The following is an 18,837-nucleotide window of genomic DNA, read 5'->3' on the forward strand; positions in this document are numbered from 1 at the left end:
CCCTCTTTAATGCAAAAGGAAGGGAAATACACCAAGTGAAGAAAGTTAATAACTCTGAAGCCCAAATGAAAAGTTCTAAAAAACAGCTGCTTTAAGGGGGAAAAAAAGAATGCATTTATTGAACTGACATCATCAATCAACAATTTTCAATATTTTTCTGTGTTTTCTCCCATGCTGATTCTAACAGGTTGAAAGCAAGATTAAACACTCCTATTCCTTTGCTTTATATAAAAGCAGTGGGCTTCTATTCCATAATTGGACTACATTTTTTGAAGAAGCAAATGGAGCCTTAGGCACATTCATTTCTGACCCACCCCTCAAAGTATGAAATCCAAAATGGGGGTGTGTGGCTTGAGTCACAGTAAACTGAGGCAGGGAACAAGCACCAATTTTTATTTATTTATTTATCTTGCTGGGACATAGGGGCAATTAGTAGAAATGCAGAGTTAAGGCCACATTGTAGACTTGAAGGTGGAGCGGTAGAGACAAGGGAAGGAGGAAAGCATAAGACTGTCCATTTAGCAGAGAAAAGTCTCGACTAAAATCTCCCCCAAGGAAAACCTTAGATACCAATTTGTGAAAGGCCTGTGCTGTACGTAGTCAGTCTCCAGATTTACCTTCTAGCCCCGGAAAGGTTAATAGTGATGACTTCATACCTTTATCCTGAGATAACTTGGGGAGATTTTCCCTTTTAGAAGTACTAGGTTTCCTGCTGCTGTTATTTTTAAATCCCTCTGGAACACAGAGACTTTTGGAAAAGTAGGAGACAGAGTAGAATGTTTTAGCTTCTACCCTAAGAATAGGTGTGAGGTTCAGTGATTGGGAGAAAAAAATACCAGTAGATGTAAAGCCTTTTGGCTTTTATGTCTTTAAGAATGCCAGATGCTGACCCTACCTATATGTCCACTGCAACCAGATGCAGGGTGGCGATCAGCCCAGACCCTGGTCCATAGGTGATGTTGTCACCATCTTTCCTCAAGCCCTGCTCCATGGGAATCTCCAAGAGGAGACAATACCTTAACCCTGTCACCTGAAAAAAATGCACAACCTAAAAGTTGACAATTATGTCTTATTTGGCGGACAAAACTGAGGACTTAAGCCCGGGACACAGCCTCTCAGATAGCTTTAAGGGACTACTCAGAAGAGGTAAGGGAGGAGCCAGGATATATAGGCGTTTTTACAAGAAAGACCAGGTAGTCACAACATCAGAAGATTACTGTTAGTTAAAGAAAACCAGCCATCTCAAGTTAAGGCATTTAGCGCTTTTCTATGTACGGGAAGATGCAAGAGTCTGGGCTCACTGAAATCATTCCTTTGGTATACACCTCAGCTATCTGGGGCCAGTATCCTGTGCTTTCTCGTCCTGAGTCTCCTCAGGGTGCACCGTCCGGAGGGACTGCAGCAGTTGACTGCTAGATGGCAGGCATCCTGTTTCTATCCTGAGTTCCCTCAGGGCTCACTCTTGGGGCCCTGTAATGTCATGGCTTTGATGGCTGCAACATCCTTTGTTTACTGATATGGCAGGCAACATTTTTTCATTGATAACCTAATCAGAGTTCTCTAACTTTAGGGGTCAGTTACACAGGGAGTGCTGGGGGCAAACAGGCCTTTGAACAGTTGTTAGTTCAGATGGAATCAAAATGTTAAGGTATAAACTCCTGGGCTTCTGTTTTACCATAGTTGATACTGGGGCCCCTGGGTTTCAGGGAAGTGCCTGAGCCAAGAACTACCAGCTCTTATGTGATGGGAGGCAGGGGTAAGGGAAACCCATCATGTCCCATTGATTTCCAAACTTAAACCTAGTGCCTTATTTCTGCTCTTATGTCCAAATCAGGACAAGGGGTCACAGGGCACCTCAGAATAAGGACAGCTCATACAGTGAGGTTTGTCTTATATTTTTGTTCTGGTGAAATAATTTTAAAACAAAAGGGAAGGGGCTTCCCTGGTGGTGCAGTGGTTGAGAATCTGCCTGCCAATGCAGGGTACACGGGTTCGAGCCCTGGTCTGGGAAGATCCCACATGCTGCGGAGCAGCTGGGCCCGTGAGCCACAATTACTGAGCCTGCGTGTCTGGAGCCTGTGCCCCGCAACAAGAGAGGCCACGATAGTGAGAGGCCTGCGCACCGCGATGAAGAGTGGCCCCCGCTTGCCGCAACTAGAGAAAGCCCTCGCACAGAAACGAAGACCCAACACAGCCATAAATAAATAAATATTAAAAAGAAAAACAAAACAAAACAAAAGGGAAGAGGTTTGGGGTTCAAAGTGGCAGATTTAGTAATAGAATTTATCTCCCCTCTTTCACAATATCTACATTTGTTTTTTCTGTAAATTCAGTTTTATTAGATTCCATATATAAGTGAGATCATACAGAATTTGTCTTCTGTCAGATTTATTTCACATAGCATAACACCCTCAAGTTCCATCCATGTTGTCACAAATGGCAGGATTTCCCTTTTTGTGGCTGAATAATATTCTATTATATATCTCACAGCTTCTTTATCCATTCATCCATTGATAGACACTCAGGTTTTTTCCATGTCTTGACTATTATAAATAATGCTGAGATGAATATGAGGGTGCTGGTATCTCTTCCAGATAGTGATTTCACTTCCTTGAGATATATACTCAGAAGTAAAATTGCTGAATCATATGGTAGATCTATTTTTAATTTTTTTTAGGAACCTCCATAACGCTTTCCACGGTGACTGTACCAATTTACATTCTCACTAACAGTGTAGGAGGGTTCCCTTTTCTCCACATCCTTGCCAGCACTTGTTCTCTTGTCCTTTTCATAACAGCCATTCTAACAAGTGTGACAAGATATCTCACTGTGGTTTTGATTTGCATTTCTTCCTGATAATTAGTGATGTTGAGCTTTTCATGTACCTGTTAGCCATTCAAATATCTTCTTTGGAAACATATGTATTCTGGTCCATTGCCCATTTTTTAATCAAATTATTTAATTTTTTACTATTGCGTTTGAGTTCCTTATATATTTCGGATACTAATCTCTTATCAGATGTATGTTTTGCAAATATTTTCTTCCAGTCCATAGGTTGCCTTTTGATTTTGTTGGTAGTTTATTTTGCTGTGCAGAGCTTTTTAGTTTAATATAGGCCCATTTGTTTTTTGTCTGTTCGTTTGTTTGTTTGCCTTTGTTGTTTGTGCTTTAAGTGTCATATCCAAGAAATCATTGCCAAGACCAAAGTCAAGGAGCTTTTTCCCTATGTTTTCTTCTAGGAGTTTTATGATTTCAGGTCTCTTATTTATTTATAATTAAGAATTCAACTATTTTTTAAAAAAAATATTTATTTATTTATTTTGGCTGCACTGGGTCTTAGTTGTGGCACGTGGGATCTTCATTGAAGTATGCAGGATCTTTAGTTGCGGCATGCGGACGTCTTAGTTGTGGCACGTGGGCTTCTTATTTGTGGTGTGTGGATTCTTACTTACGGCATGTATGCGGGATCTAGTTCCCCGACCAGGGATCGAACCCAGGCCCCCTGCATTGGGAGCACAGAGTCTTACCCACTGGACCACCAGGGAAGTCCCGAGTCTTATATTTACGTCTTTAATCAATTTCAAGTTATCTTAGTGGTGTAAGATAGGTATCTTACATTTATTCCTTTAAAATGATAGTAAAGGAATAAAAGGAACGAGTTCCCCACATTAAAGCAAATAAGAGTGGATGAGAGATATGGACAGTTTCTGAAAGATAGAAAGCTGGAAGAGGAAAACGGTGGTGCATGAGGCTGGGTGGGGAAGCTGCTACCTACAGTACAAGCCACAAGCCAGGGAGATGCTCCCAGGGAGGGCACTAGTTTGACAAAAAGAACCCTGGAGAGGCCCTTTAGAGACAAGAGAGGGCCAGGATGACACTCCATGAAAAAGCAAGAAAATTAATAGAAATTCCTAAATAGCAGTAAATTACTCCCATCATCACCCCCACCCAACCTCCTGTGGATAAAATACTTGGGAACAGCGTTCTCCCTACCCCTACTCCCCCAGATAAAATCAGATTAGCACCAGACATCTCATTTGCAACACTGGATGTTAGTAACACAGCGGAGCAACACCTTCAAAATTCTGAGGGGAAATTACTTTGAGCCTAGAATTATACAGTACAAGAAAGTAAGGTACTGATTTTTCAGATTTTAGAATGAATCCATGAACGTTGTATAAGTGGTTTAATTATGGGTACAGAACAGTATGTAAATGACAGAAAGTTTGGTGATGTCTAAGTGTAGATGAGAGAAGTCAGAGGATGGGAGGTTTGAGGCGAGAGGGTTAAAGGGAGGGTAGAGCCATTAATACCCTTGTCTGACTGAGTTGGGAGTTGTGGTAGGCAGACTAATGGGTCCTCAAAGATGTCCACATCCCAATCCCAGGATCCTGTGAATATGTGAGGTTACATGGCAAAGGGGAATTAAGTTTGCAGATGGAGTTAAAATTGCTAATCAGCTGCCCCAGAGATGAGGAGATTATCCTGGATTATTTGGGCAGGCCCAATGTAATCATAAGGCTCCTTATAAATGGAAGAGGAATGCAGAAGAGAGAGAGCCAGAGAGATGGCAGCATGAAAATACCGATATGGGGGTGTTAGTTTTGGATAAGGAGGTGACTGTCCAAAGAGCTAAAACAGAAACACTGAGATTCAGGAAGTTGTTCCTGAGGAAACTTTGTGCACTGGTGGTGGGAATGTAAACTGGTACAGCCATTATGGGAAACAGTGTGGAGTTTCTTCAAAAAATTAAAAATAGAACTACCTTATGATCTGGAAATCTTACTTTTGGGTATATAGCCAAAGGAAATGAAATCTAGATATGGAAGAGAGATCTGCACTCTCATGTTTACTGCAGCATTATTTACAATAGCTAAGATATGGAAACAACCTAAATGTCCACTGATGAACGAATTGATAAAAAAAAATGTGTATATATGCACAACAGAATAGTATTCAGCCTTAAAATGAAGGAAATTTTGCCATCTGAGACAACATGGATGGACCTGTAGGACATTATGCTAAGTGAAATAAACCAGGCACAGAAAGACAAATACTGCATGATCTCACTTAAATATGGAATTTAAATAGTTAAACTTACAGGAGTAGAGAGTAGATGGGGATTGCCAGGGGCTGGAGGGTGGGGTTGGGGATAGAGGAATTTGGGGAGATGTTAGTCAAAGGGTACAAAGTTTCAGTTATGCAAGAAGGATAAGTTCTGCAACACTGTATTGTATACATGAAATTTACTAAGAGGGTAGATCTTAAGTGTTCTCACCACAAAAAAAGAAAGAAAATAAAAAGAAAATGGTAACTATGTGAGTCTATGGATATGTTAATGAGTTGGATTGTAGTGATCATTTCACAATGTATACATGTATCAAAATAGCAAATTGTACACCTTAAATATGTATAGTTTCTATTTGTCAATTTCAAAAAAAAAAAAAAAAGCTTGAAAGAAGCTGTCCCTGAGGAGCAAGACCAGTAGTGAGAAGGAGTGGGGTAGAGGAAGCTGCTTTTTAGTATCAAAATCTTCTTTTAAGGTTGAATTTTTAGACATATGCAGATGTGACTTTATAAAACAAAGGCAGGAGGGACAAATATTGGTTTCAGAAGGGACATCACAAAGGCCCAAGGAATGTCAGATTTTCCAAATCCCAAGGTTGAATGGGCACTTCTTTAAGAGGAGGTTGATCTTACACCTGGGGACCACATAAACAATCAGTTCTGATGTCTATGGCAAATGTTTCATCATTTAAGAGTTAACAAACCAGTATTTGATAATGTTTTACTTTAAACAATTAATTAGAGTCATTCTAGATTATCTGTCCCTCAGTTGCATTCCCAAGTGTTTTGTTGGGTGGACAAGAAAGGGATGGAGCCTGAATTTTGTACTGCCCACATGGAACATTCTCTAGGATTGACTGCATACTAGGACACAAAACAAATGCCCTGGTATGCCATGTGAGGTGTCCCAAGAGTCAATGCCATTCCTCATGGGTCTCAAGGATCAAAGCCAGAGAGCTACTGTGCCAGAAGACTTACCCTAAATAATGAGCTGGGGTTAAAAACTCACCCACCCTAAAACAGTCCTCAGGAGCTTATGCTTTGGGAACACCTGTCTATATGTGCTTAACTGTGAAATATAACAGTCATTTACTTAAAGTAAATCAGTAGCAGTTTAAAGAATAAAGGGAACATCTGTGTATGCCCTTCCTATCCCCTCCAAAGTTAATGTGTATCCTCAGTTTTATCTTAATTATTCACTTCCTTTTCTGTATTGTTTTACCAACTATGTATGCAGTTTTGAACGCTCTATAAATGAAATCTCATTGTATATATTCTATGAATAGTTTCTTTGCCTGAAAATTGTTTTTGAAATTAAATTGTATTATGCATGTAGTTATAGTTCATTAATTTTTACTACTGTATAATATTCCCTTGAAAGAATAAATTGCAATTGATTTATCCATTCTACTGTTGATGGACACTTAGGTCGTTTCCAAGTTTCCACCATTCTGAAGAATGCTGCTGAGTACATGATGGGAGAGGTAATCTACCTTGAGCCCAGAGCATCCCTGTACATTCCATGCAAGCAGAAATACAAGGTCCTGATTGCTTTTTGCTTAGGCCATTTCTCAGGGTTGTGCTTACAGCCAGAAACCTTAGGGGTGTGAAATACTGTTTCCTTCCAGGACAAAGAACAGGCTCACTGTAAAAGAGGTTGATTCCTCTAGCTCAGCATTCCTCAGCTGTAATGTAAACCCATTATGTGTCACACCCATCTGAACTCCTCCAGTGTCCCTTCCTTGGGACTTGGGGACAAGGAGAACTTGTATGAACATGATACTCAGGCAGCTTGCTGTGCTCTGAATAATAAAGTCCTTTGTCTCTGACCCAAGAATCTCATTTTCTGCCAGTATCCATAAAACAAATTAACTTAACCACCCAAAGATCTGAAAACAGAAACAGACTGAGATTCAATTAGTTGTCCCCAAGGAGCAAGACCAGTGATGAGGAGGAGTGGGGTAGAGGAAGCAGTTTCAATATCAAATTCTCATTTCATGGTTGAATTTTTAGTCATATTCAGGTGTGACTTTATTAAAAAAAACAAAAACAGAAAACAAAAAAAACCAGGGGTGGAGGAGTCACAACCACTGATTTGAGAGGGGACATCACAAAAGCCCAAGGAATGTCAAAATCCTTGTAGGATAAAGTCATAGACCCTGACAGCACATTCTTGTCCCTTTCTCTTAGTGAACATGTCCAAGGGAGTGTAGAATTGCTGGGTGGTGGAGTTTGCATTTTATTAGCTAATGGCAAACTCTTCCCATAGTGGCTGTACCAACTTTTTTTCTTTTTGGTCACACCATGAAGCCTGCAGGATCTTAGTTCCCCGACCAGGGATGGAACCCGCGACCCCCCTGCAGTGGAAGCATGGAGTCTTAACTACTGGACTGCCAGGGAAGTCCCTGGTGATACCAACTTTTATCCCCACCAGTGCAGATGAAGAGTCTGGTCTCTCTAGAATTTATGAATTAGTAGGGTTAGATGCTATTATTATATCCTTTTTTTTTTTTTGTAGATGAAGAAATTGAAGCTGAGAGAATTTAAGCAACTTGCCCAACTTTGTCATGCAAGCAGTAAGTGGAAGAAACTGGGATTTGAACCCAGGCAGTCTAGCTTGAGTGTGTGTGTGTAACAACTGTACTATGCTGCCCTAAGTAATATGCTGAGTGATTAAAGACATATAGAGTTTAGAGTGTTTAAAGAACTTTTAAGAAGTTAATGAGACAGGAAAATGTACGTTTTAAAAATTGGGGCAAGGGACTTCCCTGGTGGCGCAGTGGTTAAGAATCCGCCTGCCAATGCAGGGGACACAGGTTCGAGCCCTGGTCCAGGTCCTTCCTGGTCCAGGAAGATACCACATGCTGTGGAGCAACCAAGCCTGTGCACCACAACTACTGAACCTGCGCTCTAGAGCCTGCGAGCCACAACTACTGAGCCTGCATACCACAACTACTGAAGTCCACGTGCCTAGAGCCCGTGCTTGGCAACAAGAGAAGCCACCGCAATGAGAAGCCCACGCACCACAACAAAGAGTAGCCTCCACTCGCTCCAACTAGAGAAAGCCCATGCACAGCAACGAAGACCCATCTCAGCCAAAATTAAATAAAATTTTTTAAAAATAACTAAAAAATAAAATAAAATTAAAAATTGGGCCAAAAAGGCATTTTACTGAGGAGGAAACAGGAATGGTCATAAACACAAGATAAAATGTTCAAATTATTTAATAATCAGAAGACGCAAATTGAAATCACAGTGAGATGCCATTTTACACCCACCACGTTGTAAAAATTAAAAATACAATGACAAGTATTGAAAAAGTTGGAAAGTGCTTAAAAGAGTGTCTGACATATAAGTTTTATATAAATATTTGCTATTATTGTTATCATCATCGTAGTCATCATCATTATATTAATACTACTACCACTACCTTTATTAACCTTTTGTCAGTTATATGTGTTTTCTCCTAGTGTATGGCTACTGTCTTTATGATGTTTTTTTTTTTAAACATTTTTTTTTAAAATTAATTTATTTATTTATTTATGGCTGTGTTGGGTCTTCGCTTCTGTGCGAGGGCTCTCTCCAGTCGTGGCAAGCGGGGGCCACTCTTCATCGCGGTGCGCAGGCCTCTCACTATCGCGGCCTCTCGTTGCGGAGCACAGGCTCCAGACGCGCAGGCTCAGCAATTGCGGCTCACGGGCCCAGCCGCTCCGCGGCATGCGGGATCCTCCCAGACCAGGGCCCGAACCCGCATCCCCTGCATTGGCAGGCAGACTCCCAACCACTGCGCCACCAGGGAAGCCCTATGATGTTTTTGATTAACAGAAATTATTTATTTTACTATAGTTGAATTTGTCAGTCCTTTTAAGAAATCCTTCCCTATGTGAGGTTATAGATATTCTCCTGTATGAGAATAAAGATCTCCTTGTATATACTTTTAAAGTTTTATAATATTGCTTTCAGTCTTTAATCTCTCTTCTGTAACTTATTTTCTCATATGGTTCCAGGTAGGGATCTAATTTTCTTCCAATATGGCAAATGAATTGTCCCTATGCTCTTTATTATATACTTTATGCTTTCTTTTTTTCTTTTTTTTCAAGTTTATTGAGATATAATTGACACATAACATTGGGTAAGTTTAAGGTATATAATGTGATGATTTGATACATGTATATATTGTGAAATGATTACCATAATAGGGTTGGTTTACACCTCCATCACCTCACATAATTAACCTTTTGAGTATGTGGGGTGGGAACATACTCTTAAGCAACTTTCAAGTATATAATACAGTATTGTTAACTATAGTCACCATGTTGTACATTAGGTCCCCAGAACTTATTCATTTTATAACTGGAAGTTGGTACCCTTTGACCAATATCTCCTCATTTCTCCCACCCCTCCAGCCCCTGGCAACCACCATTCTACTCTCTGTTTCTATGAATTCAGCTTTTTTAGATTCCACATATAATCCAGATCATACGGTGTCTGTCTTTCTCTGACATTTCACTTACCATAATGTCCCCAAGGTCTATCCATGTTGTTGCAAATGGCAGAATTTCCTTCTTTTTCATGGCTGAATAATATTCCATTGTATATATATTCTGTATCATCTTTATCTATTTATCTGTAGATAGACAATTTTAGATTGTTCCCGTATCTTGGCTATTGTGATGAATGCAATGAACGTGGGAGTGCAGATATCTCTTCCACATCCTGATTTCATTTTCTTTGGGCATACACTCAGAAGTGGGACTGTTGAAGCATATGATAGTTCTATTTTTAATTTTTTTGAGGAACCTCCATACTGTTTTCCATAGTGGCTGCACCAACTTACATTCCCACCAAGAATGTACAAGTGTTCCCTTTGCTCTACATTCTCACTAATGCTTGCTGTCTCTCTCTTTTTGATAACAGTCATTCTAACAGGTGTGAAGTGATTGAGGTGATAACTCATTGTGGTTTTGATTTGCATTTCTCTGATAATTAGTGATGCTGAACAATTTTTATGTGCCTGCTGGCCATTTGTATATCTTCTTTGGAAAAATGTCATTTCAAATCCCCTGCACATTATTAAATCAGATCTTTGATTTTTGGTTTTCGTTTTTGTTTTTGTTTTTTGGCTATTGAGTTGTATAAGTCCCTTATAAATTTTGGATATTAACCTCTTATCATATGGATGGTTTGCAGATATTTTCTCCCATTGTGCAGATTGCTTTTTCATTTTGTTAATTGTTTCTTCTGCTGTACAGAAGCTTTTTAGTTTTATTTAGTCCCACTTATTTATTTTTGCTTTTGTTGCTTGTGCTTTTTGTGTCATTTGTAAAAAAATCATTGCCAGGACAAATGTCAAGATTTTCCCCTACTTTTTCTTCTAGGAGTTTTATGGTTTCAGATCTGATGTTTAAGTCTTTAATCCATTTCAAGTTATTTTTGAGTGTAAGACAGGGTCGCAGTCTCATTCTTCTGCATGTGATTATCCAGTTTTCTGAGCACCATTTATTAAAGAGAATTCTCTCCCTATTGAGTATTCTTGGCTTCCTTGTCAAGTATTAGTTGACCATAAATGCATGGGGTTATTTCTGGACTTTCTACTCTGTTCTATTGGTCTCTGTGTATGTTTTTATGCCAATACCATACTGTTTTTTTTAATTAATTAATTAATTAATTAATTAATTTTTGGCTGTGTTGGGTCTTTGTTGCTGCATGCAGGCTCTCCCTAGTTGTGGCGAGCAGGAACTATTCTTCCTTGCAGTGCATGGGCTTCTCATTGCGGTGGCTTCTCTTGTTGTGGAGCACGGGCTCTAGGCACATGGGCTTCAGTAGTTGTGGCTTGTGGGCTCTAGAGTACAGGCTCAGTAGTTGTGGCACACGGGTGCTCAAAGCCGTGTCCCCTGCACTGGCAGACGGATTCTTAGCCTCTGCACCACCAGGGAAGTCCCAATATCATACTGGTTTTTTTTTTTACTTTTTAAATTTATTTATTTATTTATTTATGGCTGTGTTGGGTCCTCATTTCTGTGCGAGGGCTTTCTCCAGCTGCGGCAAGCGGGGGCCACTCTTCATCGCGGTGCGCGGGCCTCTCACTGTCGCGGCCTCTCTTGTTGCGGAGCACAGGCTCCAGACGTGCAGGCTCAGTAATTGTGGCTCACGGGCCCAGTTGCTCCACGGCATGTGGGATCTTCCCAGACCAGGGCTCGAACCCGTGTCCCCTGCATCGGCAGGCAGATTCTCAACCACTGCGCCACCAGGGAAGCCCTATCATACTGTTTTGAATACTAAAGCTTTGCCACACAGTTTGAAACCAGGAAGTGTGATGCCTCCAGCTTTGTTCTTTCTCAAAATTGCTTTGGTTATTCAAGGTCTTATATAGTTCCATACAAAGTTTAAGATTGTTTGTTCTATTTCTGTAAAAATGTCATTGGAATTTTGAAAGAGACTGCATTGAATCTATAGACAGTTTGGGGTATTATGGACATTTTAACAATATTAATTGTTTTGATAAACATGGGATATCTTTCCATTTATTTATGTCTTCTTCATTTTCGTTCATCAAACTCATAGTTCTCAGTGTACAGATCTTTCACCTCCTTGGTTAAGTTTATTACTAAGTTTTTTGTTTGTTTTTGATGCTATTGTAAATGGAATTGTTTTCTTTATTTCTTTTTCAGATATTTGTTGTTATTGAATGGTCTGTTCTTTTCCCATTCATCTGCAATACTCTGTAAGTCACGAGTCAAGTTTTTTATATATGTATGGATCTGTTTCCTGGGCTCTTCACTACAATCCATTCATCTAATTGTCTATCCTTGCACTGTATATGCTTTCTAAAATTCTTTGCCCTCCAAATAAGTATTGATGTATGGTAGATTAAGTCCCACCCCTTCTTCAGGAATGTCTTAACTGTTCTTGGCCTTTTGCTCTTCCATGTAAATTTGAGAATCACCTTATAAAGTTTCATGAAAAGCCTGTTGGAATTCTTATTGTAATTTCATTGACTTTGTAGATTGCAAAGAATTGACATTTTTACAAGAATGACTTCCTATTCAAGGATACAGTATATATTTCTCCATTTGTTTGAGTCTTTTTATTAACTTTCATTAAAATTATATCATTCTCTCCACATAGTTTTTTGTTAAACATAATCTTGAGTCCTTTTGTTTTGTATTGTTATTGCAAACGATATATTTTTTATTGTAAAATTTAAAATAGCTATAGTGAGTATATAAACATATATGTACAGTTTAAAGAGTAATTATAAAGCCATCACTCATGTAACCTCCATCCAAATGAAAAAATGAAACTTTGTACTATAAAAGTTCCCTGTGCCTATCTTCAGTAATATCTTCCTTTCTCCACCCTGGAAATATTCACATTCCTTGCCTCTCTTTATAGTTTTACTACATTGTATGCATCTCCAACTAGTTTAGTTTTGCCTGTTTTTGAACTTTGCAAAAATGACATCATACTGTATGTATTATTATAGACTTCTCTTGGTCATTGCGATTTTGTGATCCATTTTAATACATCTAGCTGTTTTCATTCATTTTCACTAATATATATTTAATTGTATGAATATACTACAATTTGTTTACCTATTCTACTCTTACTGGGTATGTCTTATTTCCAGTTTTTGGTTATTAAAAACAATGCTGTTATAAAAATTCATGCTCATAAGGTTTTTATGTATCTTCTGGGTCAGAAGTTCATATATTTTTCTAGGTCAGTGGTTGTTAAAATGTGGTCTGAGGACACCTAGGAGTCCCTGAGACCCCTTCATGGGTACTAGGAGGTCCTCCCTTTTCCAAATATATATCTTTCTGCGTTCAAATATTCTTTATATCCTTCAGCCAAAACAGTATACCACAACATATTGAAAGCAGAAGCGGATATGAGGATCTAACTGTCTTCTATTAAACAAACATTAAAAAGGTCTTTAAAAATGTAAAATAGTAATTGTTTTGTAGAAGATAGTTATTTTACAAAAATTTTGTTATTTTTGCTAACATGCAATGGATTTATTATTTTTAAAAATGAATTACATAAATATTTAAAATCTGTATTAATTACTGATACAGTAAATAGCTATGACCCAAATAAACAAATGCTATTTGTTGTTCTTCACAATCTTTAAGAGTGCACAAGGATCCTGAGTTTGAGAACTGTTCTTCTAAGGCATGGTCTTCAACCTGGTTGCACTGTTCAAGATGTATACAAGGTACAGATAATTTAAAGAGTCTGTTTCCAGATCCCTAATGTCCAAATGTACTGTGCCTAGCTTCATATAGCTCTCCTTTCCTACCTCCCCCTTCACAAGTGACAGTCTTGCCAGAGTTGTCTTTGCCTGACACCTTCTGGTCAAAACAAAAAGTGCCAGCCTCAAACTCTAAAGAACAAATAACTTAGAGGAAAACCCCTGAGACCACAGAGGAGCAGTTTTTTTTTAGGAAATGCTGCTTCACCAATGCTCTCGATGCCCCTGACCCCTGTTGTATGGGACAAAAAGGGCATTGACTCCAAGTAGAAGTCATGATTCGTATGAGCCAGGCTGACACAGTTATTTATTTTACAAGGTTAAAAAAAACTATATCAGTATTTTTTAAAAGCTCTTTCAATAAGTATAACATTTCAATTTTATACCACTAATAATTGTAACTTATAAGACTTAGATCTTTATGGTCACAGGAAATTAAAATGAATATTTCAACTTATACATACATTTTTGTTGCAAAGAATTATGAGAATTGATTAAAAAAACTTTCAAGCATAAATACATGTTACATTAGGATAAAATTCTGGGGAGGGGGTGGATTGGAAATACAAATACAAGGGTAAGGAGTGATACAAAATTTCCCATTGTTAAAGAGAAGCTTGTTTGTATATTTTTTAAGTGAATGGTGGTACATATCAAAATCACTATAGTGTTTAGAGCCTATTGGATACATTTAAAAGAATGATGTAACAGTTAAAAATCTATGTCAAAACTTTAACATGCAGGAATAATATCCTATGTACTTAAATGAAATTTGATGAGAAATTTTAGATGTCAAACTAGAAATGTGTGAGGGAATACATACTTTAAAAAACTTTTATGTGCAGTGTTCTGAGGCTGGAGATAGATGGGCTCCAGGCTAGGTATTTATAACTGGCCTCCTGTTTACATTTCTTGTCGAGAAAAAGATGGGCCTTAGGCCTGACACTTACAACTAGCCTACTGTTTGCATTTCCTGAGACAGGAGATAAGTAGGCTCCAGGTTCGATATTTACAACCAGCCTCCAGGCTTTGTCTCCTGAGGACACTTGAAGGTAACAGTCATGGCAGGAGCAGAGAGGGGCTAAACCTTGTTTGAGTAAAGCATCAAGAGGTCACATATTTCCCATCCTTGGGGCAAGGGAGACACTGCACATGCACAGCAAGGCTCCTTGGGGGTCAAAAAGGAGGAGGCACCACCCCAGAATAGATGATGCCAAGGCCCCCCCAAAGCCCTTTGGGCTGGAATCCACCTTGGAAAAAAGTTGCACACGCATGTTGGGGAGGGCCCTAGGGCAGGTCAGGTGTGGGAAAAGAAACCAGATGATTGGCCAAAGGTAAACAAAGACCTGGAAGCACTGCCCTATATAAATGACCTAACGGCCTGTTTACTGCACTCCTCATTAGGGAGGACGCCCACACCCTTTCTCTCTGGGTGTGTGTCTCTGCCTTGCTTCTGTCTTAACTAAACGAACTGTTTCTCTGTGTGCTCTCCCACTTGTTGTGCTGTGTCTCTAGTAATAAACTTTGTACTTGTTTTTACCGTTTTTGCCTTCTTGAGAAATGCATTTTTCAATGGGGTAAGAGCCAGGAAAAATTTGCTTCCAGCCTCTAGCCCTTGCTGGCCTAGTGGCTAGGATTCCTGGTTTTCATCCAGGCTACCCAGGTCCAATTCCTGGGCAGGGAACTAAGATCCTGCTTCAAGCCACCGCTCACTGCTGCTGCCTCTCTGAGATCAATACTAGCAAAGAGATTTGAGGACTAATAACGTAGAACATTGACAAACATGTAGGTGTTCACAGGATCCAACCTAGTGATAGGAAAATAAGGCATGTATCTGGACCAGTGGAATTCAGTGGGGTTGGAAGGTGGGGTTATGCATATTTTATCTTCTACTTTTTGCTGGTATTTGAATGGAGTCCTTATGTCAGCAGTTCCTCCCAGATAAAGGAACTCATTAAACTGCTCCACTCCAGCTCAGACCAGCACTGTGGCCTTGAGCCCAGGGCTCTGCCAGTGTGAACAGGGGAGGCCTGGTTTGCTCAAGAGCAAGGCACTGATTAGCAGTTAATATGAAATGCCTTTGAGGGGCACAGACGCAGGTTAAGACAAATGAGAGGAGGAACTGAGGAAGGCAGAAGACAGGATTAGGTTGAATTCAGGCCTATTGGAAATAAGAGCTGTGACAAGCACATCCAGGAAAAGAGATCATTCAAGAAATATTTAAATTGTTTTGGATCTCTGTCTTACACAGACAAACACACTCACATTTTTTTTTCTCCTTTCTGAGTAACTCAACCCCAAACTCCCCCCACTTCTAGCCCACAAAATGCTCCAGATGACTTTGCAATGAAGACAGAAATAATTCACTTCATCTCCCTTCACATTCCATCACTAATTCAGCAGCTATTCTTTTTCAAGGCAGCTATCGTAGCTGAAACTTAGACAATCCCAGGGCTGGGATCTTCCTTAAAGAAGAAGCATTCTTCCTGCTCATGTGAAAATTCTGTTTCTGTGACACCCCGTTCCATGTCTCATTCACCTCTTGTACCAAGACAGCAGAGACTGCTAGTTGGCTACGTCAATACCTTTCTCCCTTTCTGAGAACTCTCAAACCAGACAAGGTCAGCCCAAGTTAAGAACATTAAAAATCAATCTCATTTATGAACATACATGGAAAAGTCCTGAATGAAACACAAGCATCACTTTCACTTACATTCCATTGGCCAGAACATACAGTCACATGACCACATCATGTTGCTAAGAAGACTGGAAAATATACTCTACTCCAGGCAGCCTTGTGCCCCACCAAAATTGGTTTTAAATTCTCGAAGAAGTCATTTCTGTATCTCTCCACTCAGCAACAGGATCAAGATAAGCAAGCTTCTTACTGGCCCCCTGCGTGATGTGCATTTATTTCTACTTTACCCTTACACAAAGAGCTTAGCATTTTGCAGACCCAGATTTATAGAGAAGTCTTCTATTAGACTCTGAGATGGGTTTTGTCACCTATCCTCCTGCATTAGACTCAACTGTCAAAACTGAAATTTAAGTTTATGAGGATTTGAATATGCCCTGAAGGAAGAATATGGTTTCTTGTTTTTTCTAAATTCCTACTTTCCTTTCTCTTTTGATTTTTTTTTTTTTTTTGGCCACCTCAGCAAGACAGTTATATAATTTTAAAAACATTTACTCCTGCCCAAGTGGAAGTTCACTCTGGTATTTTTAGAGGTTTGTTTAATAAAACTTCAAAGGACAGCTAATCTTCATCTTATACAAATTATTTCAGAGAACAGAAAAGAAGGAAAGTTACACAACTCATTTTAAAACAGTTGTTTAATTGTGACACCAAAACCAGGTGCTGACAAGGTCAGCACAAAAAGAGAAATTTAAAAATCATTCTCACTTATAAACACTGGAATTTTCAGTTAAATAGGCTAATAAGTTCTCTTTTGTGCTTAAAACGTGATTTAAAAACATAGATGGAAATGTCCCAAATAAGACATAAGCAAGGGACTTCCCTGGTGGCACAGTGGTTAAGAATCCGCCTGCCAATGCAGGGGACATGGGTTCGATCCCTGGTCCTGGAAAATCCCACTTGAGCAGAGCAGCTAAGCCTGTGTGCCTAGAACCCGTGCCTACTGAAGCCTGCATGCCTAGAACCCGTGCTCCGCAACAAGAGAAGCCACCACAATGAGAAGCCTGCGCACCGCAACGAAGAGTAACCCCCGCTTGCCTGCAACTAGAGAAAGCCATCGTGCAGCAACAAAGACCCAACACAGCCAAAACAAAAAACAAAAAACAACCATATGCAAATCCAGTCCAATAGTGTATTTAAAAAGAACATGATTCCAAAATAATTCAAGGGTGGTTGAATTACACTGATAGATTTTCTAATATTAAACCATCAATTTCTTATGGCAGCTTAACTATCTCCTTTAAATATTTTGGGCTTCTATGGACACTCATAACCTCGGGGATTTACCTTTTATCTCAAGTAGCAATAGCGGCAGAGGCTGGAGGAAAGGAGGTCAGCAGAGGGGTTAAATGAACTGGAGACTTCCCAGAAAGAAAGCGATACCTATTTTTAGGATCATTCTAGCATAGGGAGTTAGAGAAGCCCGAGGGGCCTCTGGAGAAGGAGGTCCCACCGCAGGGTGCAGGAGGGGCAGACCACTCTGTCTGATTGTGCGGGTTGGCGATGGCGTGACTTCGTGGGTACCAGTCACATCATACTCGTTGTGGATTTGTGCATTTATTACAACCATCTTGAGGCAGATAGCAGGACAGTATCCTGGAAGGAGTGTCTGTTTCTAATTCCTACACAGGTGCCACTGGGCTACCTGTACTGCTGAGGAGAGAGTCTGACTACAGCAGGGCTGGGATAAGATCTGGAGATGGACCAGCCCTGCCTGATTCTGGAATTAAGATCTGGGTGTCAGAGCCAGACGCTGTACAGCAGGAGGTCCTGGGGGACCAATGAATCCTGAGCTCCAGCTCTTCCTGGACTTTTCTTCTCAACTGGCTCTGCCAGGAATCTGCTTCATCTGGTATACTCACTGCCCGTTCCGAGGCTCCTATCTTTGGCGCCTGCTGGCCTCAGCATTCTCTCTTCTCTGCCTCATCACGGTACCCCACTGCAGTCTCCGTAGCCTGATTTTCAGTAAGTGCCTTGGAAATCTATAAGCGTAACTGTGTTACTAAGAAGTAATTACTTTGGCATTTTCCAGGGGGAATGCTTCTGTCCATAAAGAGAAAAAGATATGAAATGACTGGCAGCACACTGTGCAGACATTTAAAAGCCTCTTGGGGGAAAAAAGAAACTCTTAGAGTTGTCAGATTATCAACTGATCAAAGCTACAAAGATGTTTTTGGGGGAACCCAAGATACAAATAAGAATCTCTTTGAGGAAATGGCCTTAAAGATGCAATCAAAGGGCTTGAAGGAACAAATCAAAGGCCAGTGGTAAATCCACTTGTTATTTTAGGCCCCAAGAACAGGAATATAAAAACCTGGATAAAATATTAGAATGCAAGAACTCACTGGACATATTACTCATTTTTACAAGGACTTTTGCAAACTTTCAGAGTTGAAAAGAGCCTTTAATGAAGTTAATTTTAGTAAAGGGACAAAACCTGGATTCCCAAGGGTTAAAAAAGAAGATACTGGACTTAAGAGGCTTGGACACTTACAACTGGGAGCAGAAAACTGAAAGGAGCTGAGTGATACAATCAAACATCGTCAGAAATTTCCAGAAAGACACAGCAAGTGCTCTTGCTCACAAAGAAAATGAAATGCAGGTTTTGAGTAATGGTATTGTGCAGCTGAAATAGCTGGCAGGTGACCAGACTGAGAAGTTAAAAACAGATGATAGATGGCTCACGAAAGGAGCCTTTGTTAACAATAGTTGAAAAAGATAAAGGCCATTTCCAATCTAAACTAAATGCTGAGATGCTAACTCGGCAAGGGCTGGAAAACAGAGATGTTGGAACACGAATCTTGCCGACTTATTTAAGCCA

General features: G+C 39.8%; 1 protein-coding gene and 1 long non-coding RNA gene across 3 annotated transcripts in view; one reads left to right on the top strand and one right to left on the bottom strand.

Annotated features, from left to right (window-relative positions):
- Positions 1-18,837, bottom strand: part of SERINC5 (serine incorporator 5) — a 189,095-nt gene that overhangs the window by 94,029 nt on the left and 76,229 nt on the right. The window lies entirely within an intron of this gene.
- LOC137759402 (uncharacterized) overlaps positions 17,877-18,837 on the top strand; it is a 73,634-nt gene continuing 72,673 nt past the window's right edge. For both annotated transcript variants that reach the window (XR_011073079.1, XR_011073080.1), the window contains exon 1: positions 17,877-17,981. This is a non-coding gene — a long non-coding RNA (uncharacterized lncRNA). The remainder of the gene's footprint in view (positions 17,982-18,837) is intronic.

Source organism: Eschrichtius robustus, chromosome 2, assembly GCF_028021215.1.
Source record: "Eschrichtius robustus isolate mEscRob2 chromosome 2, mEscRob2.pri, whole genome shotgun sequence".
Classification (NCBI taxonomy): domain Eukaryota; kingdom Metazoa; phylum Chordata; class Mammalia; order Artiodactyla; family Eschrichtiidae; genus Eschrichtius; species Eschrichtius robustus.